Source organism: Musca domestica, unplaced genomic scaffold (assembly GCF_030504385.1).
Source record: "Musca domestica strain aabys unplaced genomic scaffold, Musca_domestica.polishedcontigs.V.1.1 102, whole genome shotgun sequence".
NCBI lineage: Eukaryota > Metazoa > Arthropoda > Insecta > Diptera > Muscidae > Musca > Musca domestica.
Window position 1 is genome coordinate 1,084,426 of NW_026712117.1, and position 19,710 is coordinate 1,104,135.

The following is a 19,710-nucleotide window of genomic DNA, read 5'->3' on the forward strand; positions in this document are numbered from 1 at the left end:
TATGTGAAATCTCATGATCTAAACGTTGAACGTTTTTCACTTCTGGTTAGTTATTTCTGCACAGCATCAAGCCGGTTGCTAATTATGTGTTTATGATGATGAAAAAAATATTTGTTTTTTTTTCTGGATCATTATTTTTTAAATTGGAGCATATAATAGTATTTATGTCTGTCCCGGTAGACAGATAGACCGACAGACTGACTGATTTTCGTTTGTTTTAAATTATTGGCTTTTTTGTTTCTTCAATTTCATTCATAAGTTGCAGTCGATGCAATGCAGTTCAATTTCAAGCGAAAATAGTATTTCTTGTTCGGTAGTAAAAACATGGCCATGCTTTTATTTATTTTTTTTATTTTTAGTTGAACGAACCAGTTTTCCAGGCGCTCGCTCTAACTACTGCTAAACTATATGTACTTAATGGAAAAATAAAAAAAAACATATAACAGTGGTCCATATTTGAGAGTGTCTGTGTGTGTGAGTGTTTGCTTTTTTGTGGTGTGCGAATTTAAAACAACAACGAGATAAACTGCCTTTGCCATTATCGGTGTTTTTTTCGATTGTAGATTCTATGAACTTTAATTTAAATGTCATCGAGCACCATGGACCTCCATTCACACAAAAAAACAGGCAATGACTAAAGTGTTTTTTGGGAAAATAATGTTGGCAAAAATAGAGAAAAATGATCTGATGAAACTGCCTGTCATAAATATTTCAAATTCAAATTTGTATTCGTTTTTTTGTTTTTGTTTTGCACAGCTCTCAAACACGATCTACATGGCATAGAGTTACATTTTGGGCAATTTCGTGTATCATCGAAAAACATGTTGTAGCACATCACTCTAAAATGAATACAATTTGCAAACAAAAGACTTAAGACACAAACGTCAGTCAGTACTGGCTCGAAATCAAACAAAGCAAAAAATCAAAAACAGTTGTTTAAATTATCCCCCAAATCAGTCTCAATTGAAATTTTTTGAAATATTTGAAATGTCGAAGCATCCAGTAAACCCCTGATTTTTTGTATATTTTTTGCAATACACAAAAATTGTCATTAAACATTCGATTATGCAATCATCATTGCCAAAATAGAAACATATTAAAACAATCTTGAAGATAATAGGTAAGTGACACAACAACAACATAATATTCTAATGCACTCAAACCAAAAAAAAAAGAAATCATTACGCCATTTGATACAATTTCAAGTATATGCTAATTTCAAATCAAGTAACCAGAACCGGAACATATTTATCATAAATCGAATATGAAATAACATGTGCTTTAATAAAAAATACCTGCAGTCAGTACTGACTGCTCGGCACTTTTGCAAAATTCAAATTAGCCAAAGCTCAATCACAACCTTCAAGTGTCCACAGACTGTCGTCTCTTGAATGGGTTTTTTCTTAAGAAAGACCACTCTTGGTATTTCTTTTTCAAATTTCTCTTAAGAAGTAGTAGTAGCTTTGTTTGTTCAATATCATTTGACAGTTATATATATTTAATTTAATATTATTGTTAAACAAAAGTGACATATTTATTTGAAAGCTCATGCATTATATGTATATATACATTAATTAAAGTAGGGGGTTCCGTTTCTCTGCACATAGAGAGAAAAACTTTTGAACCTAAATGTTGCCAATATCCTCCTCTTCAAGTTTTGTGAACAAAAATTCGTTCATTTCGAAGAAAAATATCCCATTTATGCGTCTGGACCAAAATCCACACCAACCACTGATTTGTTTTGGGTGCAACGGCTTTTCAATGCATGCGTGCGGATTCTCTGTGCCTCAAATGCTTCAATGTTATTGTTAACATACCAGCCAAGATCAAAATGAGCTTCCCCTGAAAATATTTGTTTTCAAAATCTGCATCTTTTGTATGTCTATATCAGGTTCACTTAACGAAACGAAAACGCGTTAGACTTGGTTCCAAGGTCTTTATGCAAAATTCGTGTTAATGATGTCTCCGAAATTTTCAATTGTTAGGAACAACGACGAATTAATGTTGATGGCGCTTCACTCACACTCTCTTCCAATCAGCGTTCGAAAATAAACAGTACACTAACATAGTGTACTGTACCGGTACAGTATCACTAAAAAAATTTTTAGCGGTAGTGTTCCGGTACACTACCACTAAAAAATATTTTAGTGATACTGTACCGGAACACAACGATGATCGTAGTGTACCGCAGTCGGAGCGCTAAAAAATCGTAGTGTACCGCAGTCGGAACACTAAAAAATCGTAGTGTACCGGAGTCGGAGCACTAAAAAAACGTAGTGTTCCGCAATCGGTGCATTAAAAAATCGTAGTGTAGCACATGACCACATTAGAAAATCGAACTGATTTTAAACACTCAGCCATACACTGTAAAATATTTAGTTTTTTACACCAACACTCATTCATTTTTCGGTACCACAAAATAGCAGGTAAATTATTTGCATAATAACCCATTGCAATGCAACCACTAAAATACCCTTTTTCGTGGAAAATTTCAATTTTGAATGGTTAAATACAAATTATTATGACTTCAGATTTGGTCCTTTTTTATTCTTTCTACCTATTCCCATATTTTTCTACTTTCTTCAATCTTGCAACCAATCTAAATATACATGACAAATAAAATAAATCCAGCTTTTATTTTCATAATATTGAATTATGCTAGTAATTTTTGCATTATCAAAAACATAAAACATCTAATTTTTCTCACAAATCGTAAACAACACATGTGTGGTACACTACCGATACATTATTTTTTTAATGTTCCGCCATGCGGTACACTACGATTTTGTAGTGCTCCGACTGCGGAACACTACGATTTCGTAGTGCTCCGACTGCGGTACAGTACGATTCTTGTTGTGCTCCGGTACAGTATCACTAAAATATTTTTTAATGGTTGTGCTCCGGTACGGTACATTATCTTAGTGTACCACTCCACCTCGGAACGGTACAGAACACTACGGTACAGTACCATACTGTTTATTTTCGAACGCTGCTTCCAATACAGTAATATTCTCGGGCTTACGCAATGTTTTTGGATTGCAATTGTGGGGATTATGTCCGTTTTTTCTTTTTTTTTTCTATACCCTCCACCATACATAGTATGGAGAGTATATAAAGTTCGTCATTCCGTTTGTAACTCATCGAAATAATCATTTTAGACCCAACAAAGTATATATATTCTTGATCAGCGTAAAATTCTAAGACGATTTAGCCCTGTCCGTCCGTCTGTTGTAATCACGCTGCAGTCTAAACGAATTAAGATATGAAGCTAAAATTTTTCACAGATCTATATTTTGTCTGCAGGCAGGTCAAGTTCGAAGATGGGCTATATCGGTCCACAATATCGTATAGGCCCCATATAACGGCCCCATATAACGGCCCCATATAACGGCCCCATATAACGGCCCGGCCGAAATTACTGTTTTTTACTTGTTTTTGGTCATATCTTCCATAATAAAGTTCGTTTCCAAAACGATCTTAAACCCCAGGGGCAGTATGACCGTTTGCGAATAGAAAACAAGGCTAATGTTGAGTTTATATTCTTTGCTCGGATTGACCTGAAATCACAATTAGGTATTTTTTAACCTGATTACTGTAAAGTCATTTTTTCGTGGGGGGAAATTCACGGTTTTCGAAAGTTCGGAAATGGGTATTTTTCGAAAGCTTATGGAAATACCTATCCCACAAGATAGATAATATGATTGACGGTTATATGATACAAGATAATTTGTATTTTTGTACCAAAACTTAAAACCTCTTCAAAAATTAGATAATGGACCCATTCTGGGCTGCATTATAACCTACACTCTTGCCTTTCAAATTGGAGCTATATGTGTTGAAATCTCATGTAGTTCAGAAGATATTGACTTTAAAATTTAAGGTCGGCTACTCATAAAGTTTAGACAAAACTATGGAGAAAATCTCAGGACTCCACCGAAGTCCGGCTAGTGATGTTATGAAAGTTAGATACATATTATTGGACTAAGTTAAAAATACATACCCAATAATAGGGTATATGTCCGCAATAGTTTTGGACATAATCCCCATTATAATGGGGTTCAAATTTAGATATAGCAACCCATATATATCGTCAACCGCATTTAGGTTAATTGTGTACCAAATGGCCAATATCAACCCAAATGACCTTAATTTTAGCACCTCACCGGCGTAATATACAGGGTGACATAAAAAACTGCAACAAAGTCAAACGCCATAATTTTTACATTTTTTTAATTTTATTGAATGAAGGCATAAAAGTCGGAAATAACATCAAATTTTAGAATAAGTTTGGATTTCTTCGAATTGGTCACCTTAGGCACGAATAATGGCCTTCAAACGGCCAATGAAACCGTCACAAGCTGTCCGAATGTTGATCTGCCGTATTTTGGCGAAGCGTTTGCTTGAGGTGATCGTCACTTTGGTATTTTTTGTGCCAACCTAGCTTTCCGAAATACTCCAGAAACAATAGTCCAACGGATTGTTATCCGGAGATGAAGCGAGAAACCTCATTTTGTAACCATTCTTGGGTGGCGCGTGCTGAGTGCGATGGTGCTGAGTCCTGTTGGAATGTCCAAGGTCTGCGGCCAAAATGTTTGCTTCAATACACCCTCCAGAATATTTTCGCGATAATATTCGGCATTTATTCTGATACCACGGTCGATTAATACGAGCGGAGCGACCATCGGCTATTATGGCTGCCCACACTATCACCATGGCCGGCGCTTGGGTTCTGGGTACACAACCGAAGGTGCACATTTTCAGCTGACCTCTTTGGCAAGTAGACACGATCATTTTGTTTGGTTACAACCTTCTGGACAACGAATGTTTTCTCATCGGAGAAAACCAAATTCGGCGTTTCATCGCTTTCGGCCAAGCGAGGCAACTGTTTAGCTCTTTTGAGTCTATTTTCTTTCTGTTGCGATGTAAGTTCTTGCAGTTTTTAATCCGAGCTCATTTTTCAATATTTGCCGAATGGAATATTGCAATATGTTCAGCTCCGGAGCCATTTGCAGCCACTGCGACGCGGGTTTCTATCATGTCGCTGATGTTGCTGTATCTTCCGTCCAATTCCTTGACGTCTGGCTGGGCTATCAGTATCACGGTTACGAGCGATGGTACGAGACACAAAAGATTTATTTACATTCAAATGCTGGAGTGCTCTAACGATAGCCACTTGTGGCTTTCCAGCCAAATCCAGCCAAAAAAATCACACTAGCACGCTTGAATTTCAATACGAATAACTTTTTTTCGGGAAAATTCTCACCAAAATGATTTAGTACGCTTGTAAACAATGTAATGAGCTGTCGCTGGAATAATTTTTAGAGCTGTCGTACGAGTGGCTTAGAAATGACAGCAGTCTTAAGTTGGTTGCAATTTTTTCATCTCACCCTGCATTTCATCCTAATCACGAAAAGTAGTACATAACTAATATTGCTCATTTGAGCGGACTTAGTCTCTTGAGAAATGCAACATGGTATTAGCCGTTTGCTTCTGATCAAGTTATTTTAGTCTGACGTTACTCCCTTTTGAGGCTTTGTACTTTTGTATTTCCCAGCATTTTTTTAGGGGTAGAAAAGACTTATATTATACTTTATATGGAGGCGGGACCTTTCTAGGTTTTATAACACTAACTATCGATAAAATACATTTAAAATGGTATATATCATTAATAATTTTTTATTTTCAGGGGCTTATAATTGAGGCATCCCGATTATATTTATATCCTAAGGTAAGCTATACCCAAACTGAACCCTTAATAATTTTTAATTTTTAATTTTATTTCTAAATTTATTTTGGGTTAAAGGAATGTTAGCCTCTTTTTATTTTTATACCCTCCACCATACATAGTATAGAGGATATTAAGGATTAAGGAGGAGATTAAGGATGGATATTAAGTTCGTCATTCCGTTTGTAACTCATCGAAATAATCATTTTAGACCCAACAAAGTATATATATATATTTTATCAGCGTAAAATTCTAAGACGATTTAGCTCTGTCCGTCCGTCTGTTGTAATCACGCTACCTTCTAAACGAATTGAGATAGGAAGCTTTGCACAGATCTCTCTTTTATCTGCAGGCAGGTCGAGATGGGCTATATCGGTCCACGATATCGTATAGCCCCCATATAACGGTACCCCCCGGAGTTCTTTGTGAGCACTTTAACCCCTGAAAAGTAATTGTCTATATAGGTCTACAATATCGTATATCGGCATCTTCCGATATTAGATTTTTTTAAAGATTTTAACAGAATTTTTAATAGATTTTATTTTTTGAAAATTTTCTAATTCGTTCCAAATGGTGGAGGTTATTCAAAGTTCGGCCCGGCCGAACTTACTGCTTTTTTATTGTTTTTTTTTTTTTTTACAAGACTTAATATTAAAACGCCGACTCCACCTGCGGTTCTTAGTTAACAGATAACATTAGTTTCAACAACATCAATAGTTTAGCCAATAACAAGAAACGACCAATCAAATCACAACATTGGTTAAGCCTCGAACTCAAACTCTAACCTGTCAGCTTCAAAAAACGTCCAAATTGTTACAATGTCCGCTATGTGATAATCGATGCCAAGCGTTCAATGTTGCTGTGCCTTTGTGTGGTGTTGCGCATTGCATTGCAACGCTTGGATTCCTTATCAATTTTATTGTCACTGTGACCGTCATCCCGGGCCACAGCCAATTTGTGTCAATAGCTGTAAAACGGAATGGAAATGAAAACACAAAAACAAAAAAGATCGAAAAGAAAAAACGTCAGTTATTTCGTGGTTTTTGGCGGCTGAAAGTGAAAATAGGAAGTAGGAGCACAAGCTAAACAACGACAACAACGTTAGTTGTAGCTGCATATATTTGTGTGTATGTAAGTAAAATAGTATACGACGATTAAAATATATGTTTGGACACTGAAAAAAAAAAATTATTTAATTAATAAAAGAAACATGCGTAAAAGTATCTGTCGGTCCTGCCAACAGAGCTATACCCTCAGCCAATGTTCGATTATTTAAATATATTTTTAGTTCTGTTATTTTTATTCAAACTCTTGACCCTCCTTGGAGAGGATTCTGAAGGAATGGGCCAATATTGTCCATTTCATATCGGACCTAAATAAATACGATATAAATATAAGCGACCTTGCAGGTTTGGACTATATTGGTAACATCCTTCACTTAACATGAGATACTTTTTAGAAAATGTTAACAAGTGCGTGGGGTGCCAGATATAGTCTGGCATATATATAAACAAGTAAGCAAAGGCTACAGTCGAGCGGGGCCGACCGTTGAATACCCTACAACACTATAATAAACGATACAGATTATATAGGCGAGATACTCGAAAGAATTCCACAAGATATTGTGACAAATAATAAAAGAAAACCAGGTTTCGTTCTATAATTTTCGAATAATAGAAACTTAAAATAATTTGCTCATTTCCAATTTAGATCTGGAACCAATATTTCCCAAAGACCTATAATCTCTAAGAAGTGGCAAAAGATTAACATTTATTATTGCTTTTTGACTGAAACGCATCTATATGAGATACAGCCATTTGACTATATTCTTCAACGAAATCAGCGTTAACGAAATAGTCAGAAGTGCGTCTTTCCTGTATTTGTGAATTCTCCAAAAAGACACTGGAATGGACATTTTCGTATTTTGTCTATAAAAGTTGGCAAACTCCTTCACACATTGAATATTTTTGGATGGCTATCCAAAACTGCTTGGCTTTTGCAATGTCCGGTAACCCCCATAATTACGACCTGCTGACAATTTTGCAGTTTTTTGGTCCATTTCAACCCCTAAATATATGGCGATCATCTCCAAAAAGAGTAGGCTTTTATTCTGACCCTCATCTTATCTCCATGCAAAATTTCGTAAGGATCGGGCCATAAATGCGATCTGTGTATGATATACTGATATCCTAACTACTTAGTTTTGTTGGCTGTAGAAATATTACCAAATGTTTAATTCAAAATGAAAATATGCCAAAAATATGACAAAATTGAAAAAATATGAGAAAATTTTACAAAATCATCATTTCATCTTTAGAGAGATATTTTTATGAGATTTTTTTAGACGTTTTTTTCTTTCCTGCCAAGAGGCCATTCTGAATTAATGAGAACTGTCGAAATCAGTTCAGCCGTTCTCGACATATAAGAGATTTTTCAAGCATATCTTCTTTGATAGACATATATATCGCACAAATTTTGCTATATATTCGATTTGTTGGATCTTAACATCAATGTAAAGATCAGAAGTACCCTTGTCATGGCTTTGTGATTTCGCCGGGATTTGAAATATTCGCGGTTTAATGAAAAATTTTGAATTTTTTCAACAAAAAAGATATGGTCTATTTTAGCCGCTAAATATTATCCGATGACCACCCAAATGGGTAGGCTTTTTTGGTCCATTTCAACCCCTAAATATTATGCGATCATCACCAAAAGAAATAGGGTTCTATTCTGACCCTAGCCCCACCTCCATTTTAAATTTCGTGAAGATCGGACCATAATTGCGACCTGTAGAGTGATTACAAATTAACATGGACAGACGGACAGACGGACGGACATACATAGCTAGATCGACTCAGCTCGCCGAGATAGGAAGATCCATATATACTTTCCTATATGGGAAATCAATATTTCGTGGTGTTACATAATTTTTGGCCCAATCAAACTTATAATACCCCCAACACATAGTGTTGTAGGGTATAAAAAATGGGTATGGACAATATTACAAGAAAAACTAAAATTTATATCCAATTTATGGAAAATCATAAGTTCCATATTCATCTCAGGTTTCCGGCAAAGAGAGAAATATTAAGATATAGCAAGTTGTAAAAAATCGCTGACTTGTTTCGCAAGTTATGACAGAATTAAGTATTAAAAATTGTAACCCTATGTTAGTGAGGTACCAGAAGGGGTTCACAGATATATATCATCTGCACAACAGATATTGTATTATCAACAATGTTTGTATGTGCGAAATGTGAAGATTTTTGAATGCGTATTTCGCTTTCTTTGAGCGTTTTCTTTTCCAAAAACTTTAACTCTATGTGGAGCAGGTAGCAAAATAAATGGTCCGATCTCTACCATCTTTATAACAGATCTTACATTGATGGAAATATTGATATGTACTAAGTTTTGAATGGAATCGGGTGTTAATTTCGTTTTTTAAGAGCTTCATGGATATTCAAAATTTTGAGCCTTTGTGGGGGAGGTACCAGAAGGAGTGGACCAATATATCCAATCTTCACAACAGATTTTTTGTTAGTGGAAATAATGGGATGTGTGAAATATAAAGAGAACTTGGTGCTTATTTCAGATTATATAAATGTTTTGGTTATTCAAAACATTGACCCTTTGTAAGGGAGGTACTAAAAGGAATGGTCGGATCTCTTCCATTTTTATAAAAGATACAGTTTTAATAGAAATACTCGATGTGCCAAGTCTTGATGGAATCGGATGTTAATTTCGCGTTTTATGAGCTTAATGGATATTCAAAATTTCGACCTGTTGTGGGGAGGTACCAGAAGGTATGGACCGATATATTCCAGACCAGATCTTGGGTTTATAAATATATTGGAATATGTGAAATTTTAAGACAATCGGATTCTTACATCACATTTTATAAGAGTTTCAATTATTCAATATTTTTAACCCTTTGTGGGGGAGGTACCTGATGGAGTGGACCGATATTGTACATTTTCGCACCTGACCTAGCACTGACTCAAATATTAGGATTTGCTCAGTTGGATCAAAATCGGATTATCATTTCTCTTTCTGTGCAAAAAATATTTTTTGAAAATTTCGACCTTTAGTAGGGGAGGTACCAGAACGAGCGGAACGATGTATTCCATCTTGGCAAAAGATCTTGGGTTAATAACATTATTGGGATGTGTGAAATTTGAAGACAATCGGAGACTTACATCACATTTTATAAGAGTTGTACTTATTTAAAATTTGGCCCTTTGTGGGGGAGGTACCTGATGGAGTGGACCGATGTATTCCATCTTGGCACCAGACCTTGGGTTAACAAAATCAATGGGATATATGAAATTTGAAGACAATCGGATACTTACATCACATTTTATTAGAGTTGTACTTATTCAAAATTTGACCCTTTGTGGGGGAGGTACCTGATGGAGTGGTCTGGTATTGTCCATATTCGCACCTGACCTAGCACTGACTCAAATATTAGGATTTGCAAAGTTGGATCAAAATCGGATTATCGTTGTTTTTTTGTGCAAAAAATATATATTTTGAAAATTTCGATCTTTTGTGGGGGAGGTACCAGAAGGAGCAGACTGATATATTCCATCTTAACACCAGACCTTGAGTTGATAGGAATATTGGGATGTGTGAAATATGAAGACAATCGGACTTTTACATAACATTTTATAAGAGTTGTAATTATTGAAAATTTTGCCCCTTTGTGATGGAGGTACTTGATGGAGTGGACCGATATTGTCCATTTTCCCACCTGACGTAGCACTGACGTAAATATTAGGTTTCGCAAAGTTCGAGCAAAATCGGATTATTCTTTCTCTTTCTGTGCAAAAAAAAAATATTTTTTGAAAATTTCGAACTTTTGTGGGGGAGGTACCTGAAGGAGTGGACCAATATTGCCCATCTCCGAACTCGATCTAAGTTTTACAAAAATATAGCGATGTACCAAGTTGGACCAAATCGGATACTCCCTTCGAGAGTTATCGGAAGGACGGGCTTTGCTAGATCGACTCCAAATGTTCTGAAACGGATTTGGTCCAAAGAGACCTAGGGTCTAAAACCGTTATTTCGATGAGGCACATTTTGGCCGCATCAAATGATATAACTCTCTAGGCTCTGAGGGTATTAGGAGCTGCCCCATTTAAGAACATTATTTTTTTTTTGGTAATTTTTGATTTTCCTTTCCGTGTACCCACGCAACCGCTGCATAGCTCATGCTTTACTCAACCAATGTGGCTGTCTTGATTTCATCACCTGTAGCAGCTTAACTCCTTGTGGTGGTTTGCATACCAATGTGGCATTCCGGCTCCAAGCCACTGCCACTGTGGATGATTCAATGCACCTCTGCCTTACAAATGGCCCATAGACACCTCTTTACATGGGGGAATATGGTGCTGAGTTGCCAGCAAGCGAATGCAAAATGCTAACGATTTATGTTTTGTTAAAGATTTTCTGTTTTCATTCGTTCATTTTGTTTTTTTTTTTTTTTTTTTTTTTTTGTTTTTCTTTTTGGATGTCGTTATTTGTTTTACCGGCATTTACGATTTTTTTGTTCCTTCATTCGTTGGCTTTTGAATTTGTTTTGATAATTTCGTATACATCGGAAGCAAATGTTAATATGAGTATATATGTATGTATTTCTATATTAGTTGGTGCCACTTTTGCTTTGGCACACTGCCAATGCAAAATGTGGTGGTGCTGTTACTCTTGGCTGTGGAACAGTTTGGCAGACCCATTAAAAATAGCTTCCCGGTGACTTGAAATGTTTGATTATAATGCATATTAATATTACGAATATGTGAAGGAAATTCGCTTACCTTCGAAGTAAGTGCGTAAAAAGTCCCTTTTTATACCCTCCACTATAGTATGGAGGGTACATTAAGTTTGTCATTCCGTTTGTAACACCTCGAAATATACATTTTAGACCCCAAAAAGCATATATATATTCTTGATCAGCATAAAATACTATAACAGAAAATTGCCTGTGCAGGTCCACGTCTTCGTATAGCCTCCATATAATGGCAACTCCCAATTTTCGGTATTTTGGTGATTTAAGCGACAGTATTCATCGGAATTGTTTCAAATTTGGTATTTGAAGTTCAAAATGGATACTACAGCCTAATACAGAAAAGTGTCTGTGCAGGTCCATATAATGGTACCTCCCGATATTCGGTATTTTGATGATTTTAGCTACTTTATTCACCCATTTTATGAACTTCATTCTAGTTATATTGAAAATGTATAGGAAAATACTAGAGTGGCCGATATTTCGTCAGAGAAAAGTCCACCTTAAAATTTCAGATTTGTTCCAAAAATTTCGTGTTAGGCCTTTTTAGTACTCAAAAAACACAATTTGTTCAGTTTGACAATTTTTCCTCAAAACTTCATACATTTTAGTAAATTTTCTGACTTCCAAAATGTTACATATTTTCAAATTTTTCTTTTTCTTTTTTGGAAAAATGTTTACCTTTAACATCAAACAGCCTCCAAAATCTTTCATTTTGAAGTTTGCCTAGGAAGATATTAGTAAAACCATTTCACAATGGACCCCCATCCAATTTTTCTTTACAAAACTTTTTCAACGTCTCCATATGAAAAACCCTAGAAACAAACCGTGACCTCAATATGAAATTTCGGGATTTCAGCTTCATCCCTTCACCCAATACCAAATTTAGTAACATTTAGTACACATATCCTAAACAATCTCCATCTCTCCATCCTAGATACCAACAGTGAACCAAAATTATAGTTCTAATACTTTTCGTATAATTTCAGTACTTATTTGCGCAATCACCTCCATATCTCAAACGCAAATACCAACATAGACCTCAATATCAAATTTCGGGATTGCCGCTGTATCCCTTCACCTAACACTCAATTTAGTAACATTTAGAACTTTTCATATAATTTTAATACCTATTTGCAAACCCGTTCCATAGCTCAATCCAAGATTCCGACAGAGACCTTAATATAAAATTTCAGGATTTCAGCTCTCAAATTTTCCCCCATTACCAAATTTAGTACAATTATAGTACGCATATCCAAAACAAGGTCCGTCCCTCAACAACAGACACCAACAGCGACATTCATATCAAACTTCGGAATTCCGGCTCTATTTCTTCACCCAATACCCAATTGAGTACCACTTAGTTTTGTTTCGAACAATTAAAGTTCGTGTTTCTACAACCACCTTCATATCTTAATTCCAGATACCAACAGAGACTTAAATATCAAATTTGAGGATTCCAGCCCTATCCTTTTCCCCATTACCAAATTTAGTACCATTCAGAACATTTTGTACAATTATAGTATACAGTTACAATACCACCTCCATTTCTTACCACAGACGCCAATAGTGACATCTATATCAAATTTCAGGATTTCACCTCTATTACTTCACCCAATACCAAATTTAGTACTATTCGAACCAGTATAGTACAAATTTCCAATACCAACTCCATATCTTAACAACAGCCACCAACAGTGACATCTATAACAAATTTCAGGATTTCAGCTCCATTCATTCACTCAATACCAAAGTACAAACATAGGACACATTTCGAAACTCACCACCAAATCTCAACCTCAAAAAACAAATTAATTTAAATACAAATTTTCACAATTTTATCTCTATTTCTTCATCCAATAGCAAATATAGTACCATTCAATACTTTCCGTACAACTGCAGTACACATTTCCGAAACCACCTCTATGTGTCAAAATTAGTAACATTTCGTACGCATTTCCAAAACAATCTACATCTCTCCATCCTGGATACCAACCGTGATTCAAAATAAGTACCATTTAGTACTTTTGGAACAATTATAGTACGAAAATTCCAGCTCTATACAATCACTCAAACTGAAAAATAATAAAATTCAGAATTGCATTTCTTCAATTTTCACTATTACCAAATTTAGTACCATTTAGTATAATTATACTACACATATTCAAAACTAGTTCCTCCTCTCAAATACGGGCACCAATGGTGACATCTATATCAAATGTAAAGATCTCAGCTCTATTCCTTGTACTTTAGGTACAAATACAGCATGCATTTGCAAAACATCCTACAGATACCTACACAGACCACAATTTCAAAATTCGGGATTCCAGCTCTATACATTCACATAATACGCAAATTTAATAAAAACAATTTACATCTCTTAAATAAAGTACCATTTAGTACTTTCTGTACAAATATAGGACTCATCCAAACCACCGCCAAATGTCAAACACAAATACCATCAGTAATCTAGCTATCCAATTTCAGAATTTGTACTTTTATAGTACACATTTCCGAAACCCACCTCCATATCTCAATTCCAGATTGAATTTAGGAATTCCAGCTGTATCCCTTCACCCAATACCAAATTTAATACCATTTATTACTTTTCGAACAATTATAGTACACATTTCCAATACCACCTCCATATTTTAACAACAGACGCCAACAGGTAAATTTATATCAAATTTCGAAATTTCAGCCCTATCCCTTCACCCAAAACCCAATTAAGTACCACTTAGTACTCTAATACAAAATTTCAGATTTCGAGCACTATCTGTTCACCCAATACCAAATTGTACCAAATATAGTACCATTCAGTACTTTTCGTACAAGTGTAGTACACATTTCAGACCCCACCTCTGTCTATCCAAGCTTAACATGAACAGCGAACATAATACCAAATTTCAGATTTCAAGCAATATCTTTTAACCCAATGCCAAATTGTATCATAAATTGTACTATTTAGTAATTTTCGAACAAATATGGGACGCGTTCCCAAACCCACCATCAAATCTTCAGCACAGATGCCATCAGTAATGCAAATACCCAATTTCAGAATAGTATCTCTATCCCTTCATCCAATACCAAATTTAGCACCACATTTCTGAAACGACCTCCACATGTCCAAGCTACAAATAAACAGCGACCCTAATAGCAAATTTCACAATTCAAGCTTTGTCTGCTGACTCAGTACCAAATAAAGTACTATTTAGTACTTTTCGTGCACTTACGGTACACATTTCCAAACTCACCTCCAAATCTCAATCTCTGATACCAACGGTTATTTAAATGTTAAATTTCACAATTTGATCTTTTTCCCTTCATCTAATACCAAATTTGGTACAATTTATTACTTTTCGTACAATTATGGTATACATTTTCGAAAACATTTCCATATGTTCAGGCAACACATCAACAGCGACCCTAATACCAAATTTCAGATTTCAAGCACTATCTGTTCACCCAATACGAAATTTTAGCAAATAGAGTACTATTTAGTACTTTACGTTCACTTGTAGTACACATTTAGAAGATCACCTCTTTATCACAAACCTACCACCAACAGTGACTCCAATAAAAATTTTCAAAATTTCAGCTTCACCCTACACCAAATTGTTCCTAATTTAGTACAGTTCGCACACTTACTTTCCAACCTAGATTCTCATACAAAAATGTCAAGTTTATAGCTCTATCCGTTCACATAACCTTAAAGTTCGAATTTCCAAAAAAAAAAAAATAAAACCGTTTGGTAAAGCTATCCTGCACTCCACCAGCGACTCTCATTCCAAAAGTACCATTCAGTACTTCTACATGCAATTATAGTACATATTTCCAAAACCACCTCCATATGTGTTTATCGCAAACCTACCACCAACAGGAATCCCAATACAAAATTTCAGAATGCCAGCTTTAACTTTTCACCCCAACCAAAATGTTTCAAATTTATTACTATTTTCGCGCAGTTCGCGCACTTAGTACACATTTCCTAAATCGCAATATATCGAACTTACTTTTTAACCTTGATTCGCATACAAAAATTTCAAGATTTTATTTTTATCCAAACAAAAAAAATAAAAAAATATGCAAGTTTGACCGGACTAAACTTTGAATACCCTCCATAATTTGGAGCGAATTTGCCAATTTTCAAAAAAATTAATCCGTTAAAAATTCTGTTAAAGTCTTAAAAATACCGAATGTAGCCGTATGTTAGGGTCTATAAGACGACGTGGACCTGCATAGGCAACTTTTGTCACCAACTCTTACAATATTAAAATGCGAAACTTGAAAAATGGGGGTTATAAAACTTGAACCTGCACAGACAGTTTTCTGGCATAGGCTTTAGTATCCCTTACGAACTTCAAGTACAAAATTTAATAATAATAATAAATAAATAATTCCGGTAAATAATGTCGCTAAAATCATCAAAATACCGAATATAGGGAGGTACCGTTATGTGAGGGCTACACGAAGACGTGGACATGGACAGACAATTTTCTGTCATAGGCTGTAGTATTCATTACGAAATTCAAATACCAAATTTGAAATAGTTTCGATAAAAAATGTCGCTAAAATCATCAGAACCTCCAATGGTATAAAGTTGTTAAACGTTTTTATTGGGTTTGAAAAATTCTCACGATATCCACATTTTTCACATTATGGTCAAAATTTAGGTCAGATTGACTATATGATCAATATAGTAAATCTAACCTAAATTTCGATCATAATTTGAAGATTATGATACCGTGAGAATAAAGATGAAAATTAATTCATTCTTGAAAAATTTTCAATAGATGTAGCACAATTTTTCAATTCTTGCCCAAGGTTATGTTCAAAATGAAAGAGGAAAAGACATATTTTCCCAAAATATAATATATTCCAAAAAACATTCTGGGAAATGTTGGACAATAGCAGATTTTTTTGCTATTTTAATTTTTAATAAAAAGCTTTCCTGACCTATGACAATACGATGACAACGACCTTCAATACTTTATCTGAATGGCAATCGACAACAAAAGAATTAGAAAATTATCTGAATAAACAAAAGACTTAAGACACAAACGTCGAAGCAGGGTCATTCGAAAAATCAAAGCTATTAAAAATATACTCACACACAAACACACATACATTTCTTACAACAATAACAAGAAACAAAGATGTACAATGTTTCGCATGAATTACAGCAAATAATTTTTATTTAAAATAAAACCGAAAACAGCAATAACAATAACGACAGCCAAAATTCAAATTATTCTCTTTATGAGAGAGATAAAAAGAGATTTTTGTGAAGAGGGAGGGAGAGAGAGAGACCAATTGAGGATGTATCAAATTACAACGCGTAAACGTTTGTTTGACGTTGTGAGAAAATAACTGTTTAATTAACAAACTAAATTCTTGCATTTAACCTGCGACCTTTTCATTTGTGACTTGCTTAAAGATTTTTTATTAAAAACAAATATAAATAAATGAAGATTTTGATGATAATGTAAAATGAGAAACAATGTGAAAAAGAATAGCAATTAAAAAAATTGCCATGAATCGACAGTTAATAACAACCTTTTTGGGTGGCGGTGGTTTCAGAAAAACCAAGTAATGAACGAGACGATATGAATAATAAAACAAACATGAAGAAATGTCAAAATGTTAGGGACGCGAAAAAATACATGAAAATAAATTGGCGGAACAAAGATGAAACTTCTCAATGGCGGTTGGATTAATAATTTGACTTAAGGTCAACGTACGTCTAAAAATACCATATGGGAGTGAATTATATTTTCGATAACTTGTGCATTTTTACACTTTCGAAATGTTCGTAGCTTTTTTAGTAGCAATAAGGAAGAAATCTTAAATGTTTGCAAGAAGGGTACAATTTGTGTACCTAAAAATGAATTCGTTTCAATGTTTCGATTTTTATAACTTTGGTATTATAAGTCTGTTATAGTTCGAGCTATTTTTAGTAACACTTGTACTTTTTTGGTACTAAAAGGAGTGCCATTTTCTTACATTTTATAATTTTGTCTGCTAAAGGTAAATTGACCTATGAAACGACTTCCGAATCAGTTTACTTTTTAACTGTTAAAAGTACAACGAACAGGTTTTTATTTTAATTAGTACCATTTTTGGACGCAATTCGAAATATGTGAAAATTTTGCTACCAAATGTAATCTTTTATTGCTGGTCCTACTTTTTTCTATTTATTCATTCATTTTTTTTTTTTTTGGTACTATACAATACAATTTTGTACAAAATGCGTAAATTTTGTTAACAAATGTAACCTCTTATTGTTGTTCGATCTATTTTGATATTGAAAGATGATATGATAAAATAAGTGCTATTTCCATACCATTTGTACATTTGTTCTTATGTCCTACACCACATAGAGGTAAGGGAATTATGTCTTTTTGCATTTCTTAGTAACATGGAGAAGGAAGCGAGATAGACCTATAGTTACTTTTGAGGATCTTCATAGAATCACTTTCTGAGTCGATTTATGCATGTCAGGCCGTCCGTCTGTCTAAGTATTTTTGTGAACAAAATGCAGGTTGCCTTGTTATCCGATTGAGATAAAAATTTCCAAACAATATTTGTTCGGCCCAACGACTAACCCTTTTCTGGTTAATTTGGCACTAAATGACTAATTAGCCCAAATTACCTGGATTTTGGCACATTCAACCGAATTCAGTCTAGAAGCAAGTAGATCAAATGGTGAGATTGGTGAAAATCGGTTTCATCCGAATTGGTTTTATTAAGATCGGTTCAGATTTGGATATAGTTCCCACATATATCTTCAACCGATTTCGGGTTAATTGTGCACCAAATGACCAATATCAGTGCAAATGACCTGAATTTCGGCACATCCGACCGAATTCAGTCTAGAAGCAAGTAGATCAAATTTTGTGAAAATCAGTTCAGATATAGCTATAGCTCCCATATATATGCTTCATCCGATTTGGGGTTTAAGGTCCCTCACATGCGTAATATGCACTCCACAACAATGATACTTTTTACCAGATATCAGATACAGCCCAGAAATACCTCTGCCAAATTTTATCAAGATCAGTTCAGATTTGGATATAGCTCCCATTCATATCATGTTTATTGGGCACCGGATGGCTAATATCAGTACAAATGACCTGAATTTTGGCACATCCGTACTTAAAATTTTGATGAAAATAGGTTCTGATATAGCTATAGCTCCTATATACAGGGTGTGCTAAAATAACTGCAATAAAGTCAAACGTCATAATTTTAATTTTTTTTTAATTTTACTGAATGAAAGCAAACAATGTCGGAAATAGAATCAAATTTTAGAATTAGTTTAGATTGGTTCGAATTGGTCAATTGGTTCGAATTGTGGCCCATTCCCGGCGAAGCGCTTGCTTGAGTTGATCGACACTTTGGTATTTTTTGGTGCCAACCTTGCTTTCCAAACCACTACAGACGCAATAGTCCAACGGATTGGAATCCGGAGATTTTGATGGTCATTGTGCTCTGGAAATGAAGCGAGGAACCTCATTTTGTAAACATTCTTGGATGGCGCGTGCTGAGTGCGATGGTGCTGAGTCCTGTTGGAATGTCCAAGGTCTGCCGCCAAAATGTTTGCGTACCCAAGGCTTTAATACACCCTTCAGAATACAAATTTTCGCGATAATATTCGGCATTTTCGGTATTGAAAATGGGCCATGTAGGTCCACGTCTTCGTATGGCCCCCATATAACGGTACCTCCCGGTATTCGGTATTTTGATGGTTTTAGCGGCATTATTCACCGGAATTAATTAGGTATTTAAAGTTCAAAATAGAAACTACAGCCAATGACAGAACATTTTCTGTGCAGGTCCACGTCTTCATATAGCCCCCATATAACGGTACCTCCCGATATTCGGTATTTTGATGATTTTAGCGACATAAAAGAATTGTTTCAAATTTCACATTTGAAGTTCGTAATGAATACTACAGCCTATGTGAGAAAGTTGTCTGTGCAGGTCCACGTCTTCGTATAGCCCCATATTACGGTAAATCGCGATATTCGGTATTAGCTACATTATTCACCGATTTTTTTAAGTTTCGCATTTGAATATTGTAATGGCTTATGAGAAAATTATCTATGAAGGTCCATTTTCTCCCAAAGTAATTTCGCCCAAAACTTATTAAACTACCCCCTTTCCTAAATATGCAAATGTTGTGAATCACATGGCGAAAAAC

At 35.0% G+C, this 19,710-nt stretch overlaps 1 protein-coding gene across 2 annotated transcripts in view; it reads left to right on the forward strand.

Annotated features, from left to right (window-relative positions):
- Window positions 1-19,710, forward strand: part of LOC101900331 (glucose dehydrogenase [FAD, quinone]) — a 119,150-nt gene that overhangs the window by 56,391 nt on the left and 43,049 nt on the right. For both annotated transcript variants that reach the window (XM_059127972.1, XM_059127975.1), the window contains exon 3: window positions 5,687-5,728. The gene's annotated coding sequence lies outside the window, so the exon portion shown is untranslated. The remainder of the gene's footprint in view (window positions 1-5,686; window positions 5,729-19,710) is intronic.